The 20,955-nt window shown below is 43.3% G+C and overlaps 1 protein-coding gene and 1 pseudogene across 17 annotated transcripts in view; one reads left to right on the top strand and one right to left on the bottom strand.

Annotated features, from left to right (window-relative positions):
• The window catches only part of LOC125446329 (ras/Rap GTPase-activating protein SynGAP-like), a 746,401-nt gene that overhangs the window by 325,027 nt on the left and 400,419 nt on the right, over window positions 1–20,955 (top strand). For 2 of the 17 annotated variants that reach the window (XM_048519816.2, XM_048519815.2), the window contains exon 2: window positions 9,447–9,528. The exons of the other annotated variants lie outside the window; for them this stretch is intronic. The gene's annotated coding sequence lies outside the window, so the exon portion shown is untranslated. The remainder of the gene's footprint in view (window positions 1–9,446; window positions 9,529–20,955) is intronic. 17 annotated transcript variants of the gene reach the window in all.
• Window positions 13,984–14,967, bottom strand: LOC125446513 (replication termination factor 2-like; annotated as a pseudogene).

Below are 20,955 nucleotides of genomic sequence, written 5' to 3'. Positions count from 1 at the left end.
CAAGATGGGCACACTTTTATTCAGAATTATGGATATTGAGAAGAAACCCTTGGGACCTGCTGCAGTTATTTACGACAGCTACTGCAGTCTTACTACTGTGAGTGGTCAGGATGTAAATAGTGTTTGTAATAAGAGATATGAAGGGTTTTGTACCTCAAGAGAAGATCTCTATTTCTTCAAAGAAAGCATCCAAGTCTATAACTATTCTGGGGGATACTGGGGCTACTGAAACTCTTTTGCTGGAAAAAGGATGTAGCTTGAATCCTCCACAGAGTTCAATGAAAGTTAGAGTTTGTAAATGGGATAAGTGAAAAGTAGATCCCAGTTTCGCTGTACAAAGTCCAATTGGAGTGTGACTTATCTGGGCTAGTTGTAGTTGGTGTAGTTAAGAAATTCCCTGATTGGAAGACTATATTGAAGGAAGTGGCAGTGCCTCACTCCTTTCTAAAATTGATGGATGAAGAAGTACAGGAAAGTTCCATTCACATCACATTAAATAAATAACTGTTTTTCTTACACAAAATAGGTTACACTAATGTTGAATAAAGCCATTTGTGTTAAAGAATATCCCAGCCACATTACTGAAGCCTATGCATCAGGTCATAGCATAGCTCGACACTGTTCTAGGATATAGTGACACATGGGAAGAGCATGTAGAACATGTTTAAGACCTGTTTAAGCAATTACAGTAAGTACAAATAGTGTACAAACAAATTTAGCCTTAAATGAATTTAGAAAAGCTGAAGTATCTTACTTAGAACATATGTGTGACAAGGATGTTAGTAAAGGCTCTGTTGGAATTCCCTATTCCTAAAACTAAACGTGAAATCGTGAGGTTTTTTGGAATCTGTGGATTTTACCAGAAATTTGTGTGTAATTCTAGCTGAATAGTTGTGCCTTTAAGAAATCTGTTGCTGAAACAAGCAAAAATGATATGGTCAGTAGAATACCAGGCTGCCTTTGAGAAACTGAAGGCAATCTTAATAATTGAGCCAGTGTCGGTTGCCACTAACTTTGCCAGAACTTTCAAAAAGCCAAGTGATGCTTCTGACATGGGGGCCAGTGCAATTTTGTTAAAGGATGTTGAGTTAGGAACAGTGAAGCCAGTGGAGTACTTCTCTAAGAAATTAATCCAGTGTTAGAAGAAGTACTGTACTGTAGAAAGGGCATTTATTATTGATGTTAGCTGTTCAGTAGTTTGGAGTCTATGTCCAACACTGTAACAAAAACCCCTAATTTACATTGATAATCCACTGGCCTTCATTGAGAAGCTTATAACTTAGAATGTCAGATGATTCACATGGTGGATTTTTTCGTAACCGTTTAATGTAAAACTTATTCTCATTGCCACAAAATATAATGTATGCATTGTCCCCACTGCAAAGTTTTTGAATAAATCAAATCTAAATCTGTAAATTGTATAAGATTGTACAAGAAGAGAGTATCTAGCCTTTTGTGCGTAAGCTATAGTGTAATAAAATGTATTTTTTGTATTGGCGGGCTTTTTTTCAGAGCAGAGTCGTGAAACAACTGTGTCTTTTCACGTTTCTATATTTTGATTATGTGCTGAAATGAGAAAAGATAAGGATTACCACGGTTTTTGAAGGTAATTGACCTGAAACACATTGCACATATTATTTATACAGTTGTTGCTTCGAACTGCAGTAGACAATTTGCAGATGAGCTGGAGTAAAGGTCTGTGCACAAATGGAGGTTCAATTTGCAACAAATAACTGATTGGCCTGTGGACTAATAACCAGTTATTGATGATAAAGGCCTTCTGCCTGCCAGCATCGATGTAATTGGTTCCCAGGTAGCTGAACAGCTAGCAGCAGTGAACACGACAAGGAAAAGCCGTCAGAACTCCACAGGTTGTTATGGGTTGGGATGAAGGATCGTGTTGTGGTAATGTAGTGTCCATTTGAGGACAAATGGTGTTCTTTGACAAACTGTGTGACTTTATGATGGATCAGAGATAATGGGAACTGCAGATGCTGGAGAATTCCAAGATAATAAAATGTGAGGCTGGATGAACACAGCAGGCCAAGCAGCATCTCAGGAGCACAAAAGCTGACGTTTTGGGCCTAGACCCTTCATCAGAGAGGGGGATGGGGAGAGGGAACTGGAATAAATAGGGAGAGAGGGGGAGGCGGACCGAAGATGGAGAGTAAAGAAGATAGGTGGAGAGAGTATAGGTGGGGAGGTAGGGAGGGGATAGGTCAGTCCAGGGAAGACGGACAGGTCAAGGAGGTGGGATGAGGTTAGTAGGTAGCTGGGGGTGCGGCTTGGGGTGGGAGGAAGGGATGGGTGAGAGGAAGAACCAGTTAGGGAGGCAGAGACAGGTTGGACTGGTTTTGGGATGCAGTGGGTGGGGGGGAAGAGCTGGGCTGGTTGTGTGGTGCAGTGGGGGGAGGGGACGAACTGGGCTGGTTTAGGGATGCAGTAGGGGAAGGGGAGATTTTGAAACTGGTGAAGTCCACATTGATACCATATGGCTGCAGGGTTCCCAGGCGGAATATGAGTTGCTGTTCCTGCAACCTTCGGGTGGCATCATTGTGGCACTGCAGGAGGCCCATGATGGACATGTCATCTAGAGAATGGGAGGGGGAGTGGAAATGGTTTGCGACTGGGAGGTGCAGTTGTTTGTTGCGAACTGAGCGGAGGTGTTCTGGAAAGCGGTCCCCAAGCCTCCGCTTGGTTTCCCCAATGTAGAGGAAGCCGCACCGGGTACAGTGGATGCAGTATACCACATTGGCAGATGTGCAGGTGAACCTCTGCTTAATGTGGAATGTCATCTTGGGGCCTGGGATAGGGGTGAGGGAGGAGGTGTGGGGACAAGTGTAGCATTTCCTGCGGTTGCAGGGGAAGGTGCCGGGTGTGGTGGGGTTGGAGGGCAGTGTGGAGCGAACAAGGGAGTCACGGAGAGAGTGGTCTCTCCGGAAAGCAGACAGGGGAGGGGATGGAAAAATGTCTTGGGTGGTGGGGTCGGATTGTAAATGGCGGAAGTGTCGGAGGATGATGCGTTGTATCCGGAGGTTGGTAGGGTGGTGTGTGAGAACGAGGGGGATCCTCTTAGGGCGGTTGTGGCGGGGGCGGGGTGTGAGGGATGTGTTGCGGGAAATATGGGAGACGCGGTCAAGGACGTTCTCGATCACTGTGGGGGGAAAGTTGCGGTCCTTAACGAACTTGGACATCTGGGATGTGCGGGAGTGGAATGTCTTGTCGTGGGATACAGCCACCAACCTCATTGTTCCCCAACCCCGCACGGCCCGTTTCTATCTCCTTCCCAAAATCCACAAACCTGCCTGACCTGGTCGACCCATCGTCTCAGCCTGCTCCTGCCCCACCGAACTCATCTCCACCTATCTGGACTCCATTTTCTCCCCTTTGGTCCAGGAACTCCCCACCGACGTCCGTGACACCACCCACGCCCTCCACCTCCTCCAGGACTTCCAATTCCCTGGCACCCAACACCTCATATTCACCATGGACGTCCAGTCCCTGTACACCTGCATTCCGCATGGAGATGGCCTCAAGGCCCTCCGCTTCTTCCTGTCCCGCAGGCCCGACCAGTCCCCCTCCACTGACACTCTCATCCGCCTAGCTGAACTCGTCCTCACACTCAACAACTTCTCTTTTGACTCCTCCCACTTCCTACAGACTAAGGGGTTGGCCATGGGCACCCGCATGGGCCCCAGCTATGCCTGCCTCTTTGTAGGTTACGTGGAACAGTCCCTCTTCCGCACCTACACAGGCCCCAAACCCCACCTCTTCCTCCGGTACATTGATGACTATATCGGCGCCGCCTCTTGCTCCCCAGAGGAGCTCGAACAGTTCATCCACTTCGCCAACACCTTCCACCCCAACCTTCAGTTCACCAGGGCCATCTCCAGCACATCCCTCCCCTTCCTGGACCTCTCAGTCTCCATCTCAGGCAACCAGCTTGTAACTGATGTCCATTTCAAGCCCACCGACTCCCACAGCTACCTAGAATACACCTCCTCCCACCCACCCTCCTGCAAAAATTCCATCCCCTATTCCCAATTCCTCCGCCTCCGCCGCATCTGCTCCCACGATAAGACATTCCACTCCCGCACATCCCAGATGTCCAAGCTCTTTAAGGACCGCAACTTTCCCCCACAGTGATCGAGAACGCCCTTGACCGCGTCTCCCATATTTCCCGCAACACATCCCTCACACCCCGCCCCCGCCACAACTGCCCTAAGAGGATCCCCCTCGTTCTCACACACCACCCCAACAACCTCCGGATACAACGCATCATCCTCCGACACTTCCGCCATTTACAATCCGACCCCACCACCCAAGACATTTTTCCATCCCCTCCCCTGTCTGCTTTCCGGAGAGACCACTCTCTCCGTGACTCCCTTGTTCGCTCCACACTGCCCTCCAACCCCACCACACCCGGCACCTTCCCCTGCAACCGCAGGAAATGCTACACTTGTCCCCACACCTCCTCCCTCACCCCTATCCCAGGTCCCAAGATGACATTCCACATTAAGCAGAGGTTCACCTGCACATCTGCCAATGTGGTATACTGCATCCACTGTACCCGGTGCGGCTTCCTCTACATTGGGGAAACCAAGCGGAGGCTTGGGGACCGCTTTCCAGAACACCTCCGCTCAGTTCGCAACAAACAACTGCACCTCCCAGTCGCAAACCATTTCCACTCCCCCTCCCATTCTCTAGATGACATGTCCATCATGGGCCTCCTGCACTGCTGCAATGATGCCACCCGAAGGTTGCAGGAACAGCAACTCATATTCCGCCTGGGAACCCTGCGGCCATATGGTATCAATGTGGACTTCATCAGTTTCAAAATCTCCCCTTCCCCTACTGCATCCCTAAACCAGCCCAGTTCGTCCCCTCCCCCCACTGCACCACACAACCAGCCCAGCTCTTTCTCCCCACCCACTGCATCCCAAAACCAGTCCAACCTGTCTCTGCCTCCCTAACCGGTTCTTCCTCTCACCCATCCCTTCCTCCCACCCCAAGCCGCACCCCCAGCTACCTACTAACCTCATCCCACCTCCTTGACCTGTCCGTCTTCCCTGGACTGACCTATCCCCTCCCTACCTCCCCACCTATACTCTCTCCACCTATCTTCTTTACTCTCCATCTTCGGTCCGCCTCCCCCTCTCTCCCTATTTATTCCAGTTCCCTCTCCCCATCCCCCTCTCTGATGAAGGGTCTAGGCCCGAAACGTCAGCTTTTGTGCTCCTGAGATGCTGCTTGGCCTGCTGTGTTCATCCAGCCTCACATTTTATTATCTTTGACTTTATGATGGACTGTTTTGTGATGACCAAATGTGCATTGTGGTGATGGACCTGTATTGTGATGGCGGACTGTGTACTGTGATGAGGAATTCTGTGTGTCCTGACGTCAGGCAGTATTATGGTATTGGTCTGTATGTTGTGACAAAGGACTGTATTATGGTTATAAACTGAGTTAATTGACTATGTGTTCTGATGATTGACTGTGTCCTTGTCATGGAGTGTGTCTTGTGATGATGGACTGTGTGACCTTATAATGGATTGTATGTTTTGATGACTGACTGTATTGATGACCAAGTGTGCATTGTGGTGATGGACTGTGTCCTCGCAATGGACAGCAGAGTGGTGATTGACAGTCTGTTGTGGTGAGGGATCGCACTTTGATGGCAGACTGTGTTTGTGATTGTGTATTGTGGTGTTTGTCAATTGTAATGAGAGTCTGAGTGTTGAGATGAGTGTCTTTGTCTTGTGATAAGGGACTGTGTGAAGTAATGAGGGACTGTTTTATGCAGATCAACTGTTTTGAAATGATGGACTGTATGCTGTGTTGTTGGACTGCATGCTCTGATGATTGACTGTGTGATATGATGAAAGTTTGTGTTGTGATGGACAGTATGGTGGTGATGGACTGTGTGTTTTAATGACAGTGTGTTTTGCTGGTAGTTAGTGGTGAAGAACTGTGATGAAGAACTGTGTTCTCATGATGAACTGTGTGCTGTGATGAGTGACTGTGTGTTTTGTAGGCAGACTGCATGTCCTTGTGTTGGACTGTGTGTTGTGATGATGGAATGTGTGTTTCGGCATGGTCAGTATGACATAATGTGAACTATCCATTGTGATGCACCATGTACTATGATAGTTCTGTTTGTTGTAATTGTGGACTGTTTGTTTTGATGGTGGAATGTGTGTTGTCATGAACCGTGTTCAAGCCTTACTGTTACCAGAGTAGTCACCAAAGTTAGACGTTTTATAAAAGTGGGCAAAACTCCCTGTATTTAGAACCAGTTTTACGAGAAGCACAGACAAGGTTTCTCATTGGTTGGTTGGCTCGCTGAGCAGGTTCATTGTTCCGCAGACATTTCATTACCCTGCTGGGTATCATTATCAGTGCAGCCTCCTGTGAAGCGCGATTGTGTTTTCCCTCAGACCCATAGTCTCCCTGCCAGGCATGCCATCACATAGATTCGCGATGGAGCTAGAAAGCAGACTAAAGCATCTCGTCAGCAAGTCACCCCACTCAATCCACTCAGCCCAAGAGTTCCTCATTTCCATCATTTCCATGAATAGATGACAACGAGACCATGGTATCATTTGATGTTACTGCCCTATTCACATCAATATACATAGCACTAGCAAGAGAAACAATGACAACACTTCTAGAACAAGAACAAGACCCTAGTGACACCATCTCCACAGACAACAGGCTGAAGCTACTGGACCTATGCTTCACCACCCACTTCACCTTGAACCGCCAAATATGTGAAAAGATCAATGGGATACCCATGGGATCACCCATCTCTGGACTAAAAGCTGAAGTGGTGATGCAGAGATTTGAAAGTGTGGCCCTTCCTCTAATCCAAACAAAACTATGGGTATGCTACGTATACCTTTGTCATTATTAATCAGACCAAACTAGAGGAGACACATGAACTAATAAACAACACCCTCACCAGGATCAGAGTCACCAGAGAAGAGGAGAAGATCAAACAGCTCCCATTCCTGGACAGCATAGTGCAATGCAGGACCAATGCGGAATTCCTAACAAAGGTACATAAGAAAGCCACACAAACTGACCAAGTACTGAATTTCAACAGCAACCACCCTAACACACACAAATTAAGTTGCATGAGAACATTATTTAAACAGGCAACAACACACTGCATCAGCACACAACTTCACCATAAAGAAGAAAAGTCACTCTTCCAAGTATTCAAAGACAATGAATACCCAAAAATCTGAGTCAGAAGATGCCTATCACACGAACAACATCTAGAAGATACCACATGCCCCGACACATTCATCATGCTATCTAACATCAGGAACACATTTGAACTGACCCCAAGATTCCTATGACCACTGGACATCAGAGTAGCACACAAACTCACATCAACCCTATGCCAACTGCTTACCTGGACCAAAGACCCACTACCCACTATGGACAGGACCGATGTCATATACAAGATTCCCTGTGAAGACAGCAACAAACACTACATTGGACAAACATGAAGGAAATTAACCACATGAACATTAACTGGCAACAAAAAGACACGAGCAATACTCACTCATCTCCATCCACATAGATAAGGAAAACCACCAATTCGATTGGGACAACACCAGGATCTTGGGACAGGCAAAGCAGACAGAAGCATGGGAATTCCTGGAAGCCTGGTTCTCCCCTAAGAAAACCATCAATAAACACATAGAGTTAGACCCCGTATACACTCTATCACAAAGAAAACTGAAAGTGAAGTAATCCAGTTCAATGAACACCAGAGTTCAAATGACAGGCGGGAAAACACAACAGCGCTTCATTGGAGGCTGCACTGATGATGTTACCCAGCAGGGTGATGAAACGTCTTGGGATCAACTAACCAGCTTGGCGAACCAACCAAACACAACATCCACAATAAATCTACTCTAAAACCTTAAAGTTTTCCACACTTATCAAGAATTACTTTTGTTATAAACAAATAGATTCCAGCTTCGAGTACATACCTATGAATCATTAACATGTAACTCTACTGTGAATTCTCCAAACCTCTTGAACAATGTTCTTACAGAGACATACAGAAAGAGACAGTCAAAACACATTGGTGTTATGGGTAGAGGGAAGGATTGTGAAGGGGGTTCAATGACAGGGTTGACTGAAATAATCTTTTTGGCTTGTCAAAACTTCTTGTTCATTTATTTTTTCTTCTCCAGTTACTTGCGCTTTCTTCCAGGAGCCATAGAGCAACTGATTCACAACTACGAAGTCTTTGAATCAGCCAAAAGATATAACTTGCAGCAACTAATCAGGGGAATAAACCAATTTTTTTTGGCACAGAGAAGCACAGCATCTTCCTTCTGGCAATCCAATGGTTTCTGACCAAAAATTCCCACCCTTCAGTTCCCTGCAAGCCAATCACATAACAGTTGTCAGGCAAAAGGTCTTTTGTCATTGAAAACTGGTCACAATTCCATAGATGAATTAGCTACCTCATACTAGCAGAATCTACATTTGTACCCCAGCTGTAGGCCATTGCAGTTCTTCCCCAAATACTTGAACAAACAGCAGTGTGAATAACATTGATAATGAGTATTATTAAAAAGAGCAGAAACCCTTTCCACAACATTTGGTTTTTAAAGCAGTCCTTTTCCCATTTCAGTCCACAATGCAAAATACAACAAAATAAAATCAATTACACTCTTCACATGTCTCCACCCTAATGAGGTAGAACACTATTTTCAAAATGCTTTCACTACAAAATATATAATACATGCTCAACAATGCACAAGACTTATATCTATTCATCTTTACGCTTATACAACCTTGTACAAATCTAGCATTCCAGATCATTTGATTTATTCCAATATTTTATACAGGGGACAATGCATTGATCTTTACATTATCTTTTCCAGCAATGTGAATCATTTTTACACAAAATGGTCACAAAGACGGATTCATTTGAATAATCTTGTATTGAGAGTATTAAACACTTCAATGAAGGCCAATAGATTATGATCAATGTAAATTTAGCATTTACTTGTTACTGTGTTGGACATAGACATGAAAGCGCTGAAGAGTCAAGAATAATCCCAAAGTATAGTTTTCTATGGTAGAGTACATCTTCTGGTACTGTTTTAGAATCTAGAGAGGTACCCCATGGCCTCTCTATTCCCAACTGATCATACTGTCACAAAACTGCACCTACCCCCTCATCGTTGCATCAATTGCTGTTTTGAATTGTCTGGAAATATCATGTGCAGCCAACAGTGGCTCATTTATTAAGGTTGTCTTCATCTTCTCAAAGGCAGCCTGGTACTCCGCTGACCATACCACATTCAGTTATCTCTTTAACAAATTTGGTAAAGGCACAGCCATTGTGCTGAAATAATGCACAAATTTCCAGTAAAACCCACACATTCCTAAAAATCTCATCATTTCTTGTTTAGTTTTAGGAACAGGGATTCCCATTAAAGTCTTCACCTTCGCTGTCCTTGGCAACACTTCTCCTTGGCCGACGATATGTCCTAGGTAAGTTACTCTTGCTTTTCCAAATTCACTTTTGGCTAAGTGTATTTTTAAGCCAGCCAACTGTAACTGCTTAAACAAATTTTTAACTTGTCTCACATGTTCTTATCATGTGTTACTATACACCATAGCATCATCTAAATAATGTACACAGTTACTAAACTTCATTACAACTTGATTCATAAACCTTTGGAATTACTTGGGCAATTCTTTAACCCAACTAGGTCAAACAACATTGGGATAGCACATTTACAACATAGAACATAGAATAGTAAAGCTCAGGAACAGGCCCTTCAGCCCATGATGTTGTACAAATTAAACTAATCCCTTGTGCCTGCCCTTGGTCCATATTCCTCCATTCTTGCACATTCATGTGCTTATCTGAAAGTCCCTTAAAAACCGCTATTATAGCTGCGTCAATCTCCACCCCTGCCAGCTCATTCCAGCTCCTGCCATTCTCTGTGTAAAAAAAAACTTGCCCCTCACATCTCCTTTGAATTTCTCTTATGTCACTTTAAATGAATGCCCCCTAGTTTTAGACATTTCAACTCTGGGAAAAAGATTCTGACTGTCAACCTCATTTATGCATCTCGTAATTTTATAGACTTCTGTCAAGTCTCCCCTCCTCCACTCCAGAGAAAACAACCCAGGTTTTTCTAGCCTCTCCTTATAGCTCATACCCTCTAATCCAGGCATCGTCCTGGTTAATCTCTTCTGCACCCTCTCCAAAGCTTCCAAATCCTTCCTGTAATTTGGTGACTAGAATTAAACGCAACTCTCCAAGTGTGGTCTAACGGTCTTATGAATGCGGTCAAATGCGGTCTTATAAAGCTGCAACATGACTTCCTGACTCTTGTACTCGATTCCCCAACCAATAAAGGGCAAGCATGCCATATGCCTTTTTTACCACCCTATCTACTTGTGTGGCCACTTTCAAGGAGCTATGGACTTGAACTTCAAGATCCTTCAGTATATCAGTACTGTCACAGGGTTGTGCCATTAACAGTATACTTCTCCTTAACATTTGCTCTCCCAAAGTGCAGCACCTCTCATTTACCTGGGTTAAACTCTTTCTGCCATTTCTCCGCCCATGTCTGCAACTGATCTTTATCCTGCTGTATCCTTTTACAACCTTCTACACTATCCACATGTCTACCGATCTTTGTGTTGTCTGCAAACCTTCTAACCCAACCATCTACATTTTCATCCAAGTCATTTATCTGTATTACAAACTGTAGAGATCTCAGTACACATTCCTGTGAACCATCACTAGTTACAGACCTCCAGCCAGAAAAACACCCTTCCACCACTACCTTCTGCTTTCCATAGGCAAGCCAATGCTGAATCCGTCACCATGGATCCCATGCATCTTAATCTTCTGGATAAGTCTACCATGAGGGACCTTGTCGAAAGCCTTACTAAAACCCATGTAGATAACATCTACAACTCTATGTACATGAAACACCTTTTCACCTCCTTGAAAAATTCAATCAAGTTACTAAGACATGACCTGCCCTGCACAAATCCATGTTGACTGTCCTTAATTAGTCTATCTTTTTGCAAATGCGTGTAAACCCTATCGCTCAGAATTCTTTCCAATAGTTTTCCAACCACCAAAGTGACAATCACCAGTCTGCAATTTCCTGGATTGTCCCCATTCCCTTCGCGAATGAAGAAACAACATTTGCTACTCGCCAGTCCTCTGGGACCTCGCCAATGGCTAATGATCAAGGCCTCAGCAATCTCTTCTCTTGCCTCTGTGTACCTGTGTAGCTACCCTCGGGCCCTGAGGATATATACACTTTTATCTTCAAAAGGCCTGACACCACTTCTTTCTTGATCTCAAAATGCTGTAGCAGATTAGCATGCTGCACACAAATCTGACTATCCTCCTTATCCTTCTCCTGGGTGAATACTGATGCAAAGTACTCATTTTGGATCTCACCCACATCCTCTGCCTCCAAGCACAAGTTCCATCTTTTATCCTTGAGTAGTCCTACCTTGTCCCTTGCTATCCTCTTGTTTTTAATGTACATGTAGAATGCCATGGGATTCCCTTTAACCCAACTTACCAAGATCATTTCCTGACCCCATCTTGCTTTCCTAATTCCCTGCTTTATGTCTTTCCTGCTTTCTTTATATTTCTCATGGGTCCTGTCCCATTTTAGCTTCCTAAACCTCACATATGCTTCTTTTCCCCTTTTGACTAAATTCACAACCTCCTTATTATCCAACGGCCCCTTACCTTGCCATCCTTATCATTCCACTACACACATCCTGTTTCAAGAAACCCTCTTGGATGCACTTAACAAAGTCTGCACTGTCTAAGCCTCTTGGTCTAAGAGAGTTACACTCAATGTTGGGAAAATTAAAGTCACCCGCTATGACAACTGAGTTTTTATTGCATCTTTCCATAATTTGCCTCAATGTCTCAGTGGCAATTGAGAGGAATATAGCGTAATACTATTAGAGTGAATGCACCCATCTTATTTTTGAGCTGTACCCATATTGCCTCAGAGGATGAGCCGTCCAGTATATCCTCTGAGTGCAGATATAACATTTGCCCCAATTAGTAATGCAATTCCTCCATATCTTTTACGTTCCTCTCTATTTTGTCTAAAACAATGAAACTCTGGAATGCCGAGCAGCCAGTCCTGCCCCTCTTTTAACTAAGACTCTGTATTGACCACAACAATATACTCCCATGTGCTGATCCAGGCTCTAAGCTCATCTGCCTTATTTATAATACTGTTGCATTGAAGTAAACACACTTCACCCATTAGTACTACAATGTTCATTCACCTGTCTGTGCCTGTCCTTTCTTTCTGATTTACTGGTCCTAACATGTACCTTCCCCTCAATCCCTCCACTTGCTGATCTGCTGCTCCGGTTCCCTGCTCCCTGACACTCTAATTTAAATCCTGCAGAGTAGCACTAGCAAACTTTCCTGCAAGGATATTGGCTCCCTTCCAGTTTAGGTGTAACCCATCCCTCTTGTGCAGGTCACCTCTGCCCCAGAAGAGTTGCCAATGATCCAAGAACCTGAAACCCTGCCCCCTGCACCATCTCCTTAACTACTCATTCATCGCTCCTATCTTTCTGTTCCTTGCCTCACTAGCACATGCTGCTGGTAGTAACCCAGAGATTACTATCCTCGAGGTTCTGCTTTTCAGCCTTTTTCCTAACTCCCAGTACTCACTAGGCAGGACGTCATCCCTCTTTCTACCTCTGTTATTGGTATCAATGTGCACAAAACCTCTGGCTGCTCACCCTTCCCGTCAAGAATTTTATGCAACTGCTCAGAGACTTCCTTGATGTTGGCACCAGAGAGGCAACATACCATCCTGGAGTCTTGAACGTGGCTACATAAACACTTGCCCCCAACTAGCAAGTCTCCTACCACTGTCATTCATTTGGATCTTGCCCAATCCTGTTGTACAGTGGAGCCAGCTGCTGTTACATTCCCCTGAGAGACTATACCCCCACAACAGCATATAACATTTGCTGAATCAAAAGTGGATGTTTCTTTGATGTTAGTGGAATTTGCCAATACCCCTTAAAAAGAAATGAGACATTGCCAGTACAGTCTTCTAACTATAAAATTGAGTATGGATCTGTCTTTGTGCCTGTATTTCCCTTCTATAATCTCGTGCGTTCTATAACCTTCTACAGAATCTAGTTGATCCATCTGGTTAAGGAGGTAACACTATTGATGAACATCCAACTGCTTTGACTGGGTTCAATCAAGTGGCTTTCTAGATGTTCTGAATCTCTATTTCCACTTGCACTTGTTTTTCTGGGCCCAACTGATAAGGATATTGTTTTATTGGTCCTGACACTCATACATGCACACCTTGTCTCTCTAGTAGTACATCGAGATATATCTGTGTATTAACTTATACTTCCTCAGTAGTTTTATAAGATCCCCCGCCTTATAAATATGAGAACATATGTAAATATCCCAGTATTTCTGTATTAGCTAGTTGAACTCTAAGAGGTTCACTTTGATAATTGTCTGTCTCCTCCTACTTCTTATTATCGCTATTATCTTCCAAACATATTGTCATGATTGTTCTTCCTTACCCTTTCTCCTACAATAATAACTTTTCAACAAGTCTATCTAACATAACCAATTCTTTTTCCTATGATTAGGTATTGTTGTCAGAGAAATCACTTTACTAACACGCCAAACTACTTTATATGGATCGCTGAATTTCTCTTTGAGGTTTACCTTCCAAAGTCAACAATCCCAGTATTTACCTCCTGTTGAAACATTCCTGTTGCTGAATGTTTATCTGCCCATTTTTTTCATTTTTGCCTGTGAAACTTTCAAGTCCTCTTGTGCTCCCTTCCATGTTGGTGTGAGTCTTTCTAGAAACGTGGACATATAATGCAACATTTGATTTAAGAACTTCTCCCAAATCAACTTTAATAGATGTGTATTCTCAAAACATTGAATCAATTTAAATGAACCAAAGTCATTTTTTGAAGTAATGTTGGCCTTCTCATTGAATAGTAAGCTGTGTGTGTGATCCAGCTGGGTTTTTCCTCCCTTAAGTGCTTGGCTGAGCTATGGGATGTGAAGAGGAATTTGTAAGCCTCAGATTTCTCTCCACTTTCTGTAAGAGCTGATTTGGTGACACCAAAAGCAGGTTTACAAACTTTCCTAGTTGCAGTGGATGTGGAAGATGATAATGACTGTGCATTTGCTGCATTCAAAATGCTCGAATATCCATTCAGTATCTTGCCAGTGGCTACTTTACTTTCTTTGGGCTTCTGGGTCAATGGCCCTGCAATTTCTTGAGTAAGTGCAGATTTTGATACAGATTCTGTTGCCTTCAGCTTCTTTGTTTTCTTCAATAGTTCAACTTTGAATTTTCTTTCCTCCATTTTCCTTTGGAGATCTGTTATTTCTTCTTTAATCCCATTCAGTATAATTACACCATCTTCTTTGAAAGATTTTGCACATTGATGGTAAGCTTCAGTCTCTCTCCTTTTCATATAGCACATCTCGACAAGACACTGGCGCAGATGTGGGGGTAACAAAATTTCTGTCAACCATTAATTTCCAAACCAACTGCAGGCCAGAAAATAGAAGCACCATGCAAGTGTTCATACTTGTTACCTTTTGTGTTTGCCTTATAATTTCTCCAGGCTGGATTGTCAGTCAGATTTAGCTCATTCACCTCATTAAGATTTTTAATGTATGTTACAGTCTCTATAATTTATTTCTCTGTGTCCAATAAATACTCAATAACAGCATCTTTGTTGGATAATCTACCAAGCTCACAAGCAACTATGGGTTTCATCAGAGGTCTCTGACTGCTCACACAGTAGTTCCAGTGTGCAACTTAAAGCAGCCTTTTTGTCACCCTGCTCCACCTTCTTGTTCCCTTTCACCTGCCCATGTCGCTTGAGGGTGATACCTCTATCACAGATCATAGTGTCCTGGAGATAGTGTGCAATCACCTCATTGTTTCCCTCACCAACCGAACCACTATCCACTAATTTAGGATACACTGTGGGTTTTTGTAAAAGTATGCCTGAGCCATGTTTTTGAGAGTCTGAAGGCATCTTTCCAAAGCTCCCTATGTTTATGTATGTTCAACAGCTGACTTAAATTACTGTACACCCAAATCTAATGACTTCCTGGGCCAGATTGTACCACAAATCCATATTGAGGAAAAACAACTGAATTAACTTTTCCATTTCTACCCAAGTAGTAATCATCATTAAAGGAATAGCTTCTGGGAATCAGGTTGACATATCATTCATTATAAGGATATAATTATGTATTGCTTTCATCTTCAGTAATAGCCCAACACAATCTACTAACACCCAACTAAATAGTTCTTTAAAAATAGTGTGGGTATCAAAGGTCTGGTCAAATTACATGTTAAGGTTTACTACTGTCTGAAGTATATGACAGGTATAAAGAGAACTGTACATCTTTATGAAATCTTGGCCATCTACTTATTTATTGATTTTCCAAATTCCCATATACTCTGCCATAGGAGTTTCATATGTTACTCGCAATATCTCCTTAGAATATGTGGCACTACCATGATTTGATAAGCAAACATCCATTCTTTGTTTGCAGATCTGTGAGGAGATCTCTTCTTCCTCATCAGAACTCTGCTTTCAATAAAATAAATACTCCAGAATGCCTTCATCTTCTCTGTGAGCTGCCTTTGCTGGCTTATTTACCTCTGGACGACTTGCAACAATCCTTGTTTTGTTTAGAACGGTTCTTTTTCCATTTCCCGTCATAATTTCAAAACACAGAAAAAAAACAGGTACGCTTTTAAGATTGATGGGTTGTGGCAATGGACTGTGTGTTGTTGTGATAGTGAATAGTGTGCTTTGAAGATGGACTCTGTATGGTGATGTTGGACTTCGAGTTGTCATTGTGATGATAGAATGTTGAGACTTGGATAATGCAGGGGTAGGAATGGTCGTTGGATGTCCCGGGGTGTAGATGCTTCAAAAGAAATAGGGAGGGAGGTACAGGAGGTGGGGGAGTGGCATTGCTAATCAGGGATGGTACCACAGCTGCAGAAGGGGAGGTTGTGGAGGAGGGTTTGTCCACTGAGTTAGTATGGGTGGAAGTCAGAAATCGGAAAGGAGCAGTCACTTTATTAGGATTTTTCTATGGACCCCGTAGCAACAGAGACACTGGGGAACAGATTGAGAGACAGATTTTGGAAAGGTGCAGAAGTAATAGGGTTGTTGTCATGGGTGACTTCAACTTCCCTACTATAGACTGGAACTTCCCAAGTGCAAGTAGTCTGGATAAAGCAGATTTTGTCAGATGTGTCCAGGTAGGATTGCTGACTCAATATGTAGACAGGCCGACTAGAGGGGAGGTCATATTGGATTTGGTGCTTGGCAATGCACCAGGCCAGGTGTCAGATCTCTCGGTGGGAGAGTATTTTGGTGGCGGTGATCACAACTCCCTGACCTTTACTATAGTCATGGAGAGGGATAGGAGCAGACAATTATGGGAATGTATTTAATTGGGGGAGGGGGAATTACAATGCCATTAGGCAAGAAGTACAGAGCACCAACTGGGATCAGATGATCTCAGGGAAATGCACAACAGAAATGTGGGGGTTGTTTCAGGAGCAGTTGCTACAGGTACTGGATAAGTTTGTCACACTGAGGCAAGGAAAGGATGGTAAGGTGAAGGAACCTTGGATGATAAGACATGTGGTGTACCTAGTCAAGAAGAAGAAGGCAGCTTACTTAAAATTGAGGAAACAAGAATTGGACAGGGTTCTAGAAGTCTACAAGGTAGCCAGGAAGGAATTGAAGAATGGACTTAGCAGAGCTAGAAGCAGGTATGAGAAAACCTTGGCAGGTGGGATCAAGGAAAACCCCACATAAGCTTATGTGAGGAACAGGACGATGGCCAGAGTGAGGGTAGGGCCAATCAGGGATAGTGGAGGGAATTTGTACACAGAGTCAGAGGAGATAGGGGAGGTCCTTAATGAATACTTTGCTTCAGTTTTCACCAGTGAGAGGGACCTTGACGTTTGTGAGGACATCATGAAACAGGCAGATATGTTCGAACAGGTTGATGTTAGGAAGGAGGATGTGCGAGAAATTTTGAAAAACATGAGGATAGATAAGTCCCCTGGGCCAGACGGGATATACCCAAGGTGTGGAAAAGCTTGCTGCCCCTTTGGCAATGATCTTTGCATCCTCACTGTCCACTGGAGTAGTACCAGATGATCGGAGGGTGACAAATGTCATTCCCTTGTTCAAGAAAGGGAATAGGGATAATCCTGGGAATTACAGACCAGTCAGTCTTACTTCTTGTGTGGGCAAATTATTGGAGAGGATTCTGCGAGATAATATTGATGATTATTTTGAAAAGCACAGTTTGATTAGAAATAGTCAAGATGGCTTTGTGAGGGGCAGGTCATGCCTCACAAGCCTTATTGAATTCTTTCAGGATTTGACAAAACACATTGATGAAGAGAGAGCAGTGGATGTGGTGTTGTGAATGGATTTTGGCACGGCATTTGATAAGGATCCACATGGTAGTCTTATTCAGAAAGTAAGGAGGCATGGAATTCAGGGAAATTTGACTGTCTGGATACAAAGCTGGCCGTCCAACAGAAGACAGAGGGTGGTAGTAGATGGAAAGTATTCAGCCTGGAGCTCGGTGACCAGTGGTATTCCGCAGGGATCTGTTCTGGTACAATTGTTCTTTGTGATCAAAATAAAAGACTTGGATGAGGAAGTGGAAGGGTAGCTTAGTAAGTTTGACGATGACACGGAGGTTAGTGGAGATGTGGACAGTGTGGAGGGTTGTTGTAGGTTGCAATGGGACAGTGACAGGATGCAGAGCTGAGCAAGTAAGCAACCCAGAAAAGTGTGAAGTGATTCATTTGGAAGGTTGAATTTGAATGCAGAATACAGGGTGAATAGCAGGATTCTCGGCAGTGTGGAGGAACAAAGAGATCTTGGGGTCGAAGTCCAGGGATCCCTCAAAGTTGCTACCCAAGTTAATAGGGTTGTAAAGTAGGCAATATGGTATGTTGGGTTTCATTGGCAGGGGAATTGAGTTTAAGATCCTTGAGGTTATGCTGCAGCTCTGTAAAACTCTGGTCAGACCACCCTTGGAATATTGTGTCCAGTTCTGGTCACCTCATTATAGGAAAGCTGTGGAAGCTTTAAAAAGGGTGCAAAGGAGATTTACTAGGATGCTGCCTGCACTGGAGGGCAGGTCACATGAGGGAAGGTTGCGGGAGCTAGAACTTTTTTCACAGTAGCGAAAAAGGATAAAAGGCGACTTGATAGCGGTGTACAAGATGATGAGAGGCATAGATAGAGTGGATAGTCAGAGACTTTTACCCAGGGTGGAAATGACTATTACGAGGGGGCTTAATTTTGAGGTGAGTGAAGGAAGATGTGGGGAGATGTCAGAGGTAGGTTCTTTACACAGAGAGCGGTGGACATGTGGAATGTGCTGCCAGCAGTGATAGTAGAGCCAGAAAGTTTATAGACTTCTAAGCTACTCTGGGATAGGCACATGAAGGATAGTGAAATGTAGGGTATGCAGGGTAGATTGATCTACCCTGAATGGCACACCATCGTGGGCTGTAGGGGCCTGTACTGTTCAACGTTCGATATAGAATGTGTGTTATGATGATGGACTGTTTGTGATGAAGGATTGTGTGATGTAATAGACTGTGTTTTGATAATATACTGGTCTTTGCGTTGACAGACTGTGTATGAAAATGGATTATATATTGCTGTGGTCGGCTTTGTTGTGTCCATATCCTATATGTTGTCATGTTTGAATGTGTTGTGTTGATGAACTGTGTTTTTGATGATGAAATTTTATGTTCACGTGATGAACTGTGAGGTGTAATGATGGACTGTGTGTTATTATGGACTGTGTATTATGATAAATTGCTGATGTTATATGATAATAGCCGGTGTTATAATAATGTGCTCTGTTCTTATAGTTGTTCTGTGTTGATGGAGTGTGTTATGATAACAGCCCTGGATTGTCTGCATGTTCTGCTGTTGCACTGTGTGTTGTGCTCACAGACTGCACCAAATTGTAACTTGTGACGAAGGACTTCGTGTTATGGCAGTGAAACATGTGTTGTCATGATCAATTCTGTGTTGTGGTGTTCAGCTGTGTGTTGTGATGATGGAAGATGTTTTGTAGTAACGGAATGCGTGTTGTGATAACAGAATGTGTGAATTGATTGTTGACTGTGTGTTGAGATGCTTATCCATGTTGTGATGTAGGACTCTGTGTTGTGATGTTGGACTCTGTGTTGTGATGTTGGACTCTGTGTTGCGATAATTGTGTGTTGTCAAGATGGTCTGTGGGTTATGTTCTTTTCTGATAATGGACTATGTTTTGAAAATGTAATGCATTATGGTATTGGGTTTCGCATTGTGATGACAAACTGTATGTTACGATTTCACACTGTTTACTTTGATCATGGACTGTATTTTGCAATGGTGTGCTGTGTTGTGGTGTTTACGAGTGTTGTGATGAAGGATTGTGTTTTGTTGATGGACTGTGGTTTGTGACGATGGTCTGCGCATTGGGATGCTGAACTGTGTGCTATGATGATGGACTGTGTCTTGTGGTCATGATCTGTATTTTGTGATGATCGCCTATGTGTTGTGGTGATGGACTGTGCCTTGTGGTCATGGTCTGTGTTTTGTGATAATAGTCTGTATGTTGTGGGTAACGGACTGTGGTGTGTGGTGATGATGGACTGTGTGTCCTGGTGATGGACTCCTTGTTGAAACTGACATCCTGTTGTGATGCTATACTGTGTTTTTTGGTCATAAACTTCATTTTTTTGTTATGGTGTGTGCATTGACTAGTAGTTGTAATGATAGACTAACATCACGACACAATGTTAATCATTACAACAAACACCACAATACACAATCCATCACAACACGGTCCGTCACCACAACACACTGTCAGTGTTGTAATGATGGATGATGTCTTGTAGTAATAGACTATGTGTTGTGGTGTTAGATTGTCTCTTAGTCGTGGAGACACCCTCAGTTATGATGATGGGTCGAATTGAGGTGGCAGGCTGTGTGTTGTGATGATGGGCTATGAGTTATGGTAATGATTGTATGTTGTAACGGTGGATACAATTTTGTAATGATGGATGGACTGTTATTTTGATGGACTGTGTTCTGGTGACAGACGTTGTGACTAGTCTGTGTTAGATGCAGATTAAAGCTCTCTGTTTATTATTGTATCATTAATCACTACTCAGGGATAATTGAATAGGGTCAATAAATATTAGCTCCCCACTAAAGCTGTCAATTTGAAGCAGACAGTCAGGTTTTAATGAATGGTCAATATTTTAGACTCCTGATATATTAGATATGCTGGCAAAGCAGTGAATAAGTTGGAAGCTCTTATGCGGGAGAATGACATTTAATCACAGAAGTCAGTTGTGTGTGACCTACTACTGTCTAAGAATGAGCCTTCCATATCAAATATCGAGCTATGTAATCCATCTTTACGATGAATCTATCTAAACACACTCTCCATATTTACCCCTACATCACATTACATATCTGTTCCCTATTATCATTCTACTAGTTTCATTCCCCACCCATGTGTCAAATTCTCAATCTGAAAGTCTGTGTGAAATAGTTATATCATCATAATTGCCTGGGTGCAATTTGATTTGATATAACTATATTAAGTATTGAGATCATAATACAATTTGCAAATCATACTGAGATTTATCAGATAATAGATGTCTGAAGAGGGAGCCGAGGATATTCCTGCATCTTCCCATCATCCTCCATCCCCTCCACCATGGGACCCCTTATCTCAGAACCACTGCCACAGATACAGCAGGAGAAAGTCAGCAGGTATGATGGCAACTGTGGAGACAAAGCAGAGTCAACGTTTCGGGT

This window comes from Stegostoma tigrinum, chromosome 34 (assembly GCF_030684315.1).
Source record: "Stegostoma tigrinum isolate sSteTig4 chromosome 34, sSteTig4.hap1, whole genome shotgun sequence".
NCBI lineage: Eukaryota > Metazoa > Chordata > Chondrichthyes > Orectolobiformes > Stegostomatidae > Stegostoma > Stegostoma tigrinum.
The sequence above is the reverse complement of the archived record's forward strand: the minus strand, read 5'-3'. Positions and strand labels throughout refer to the sequence as shown.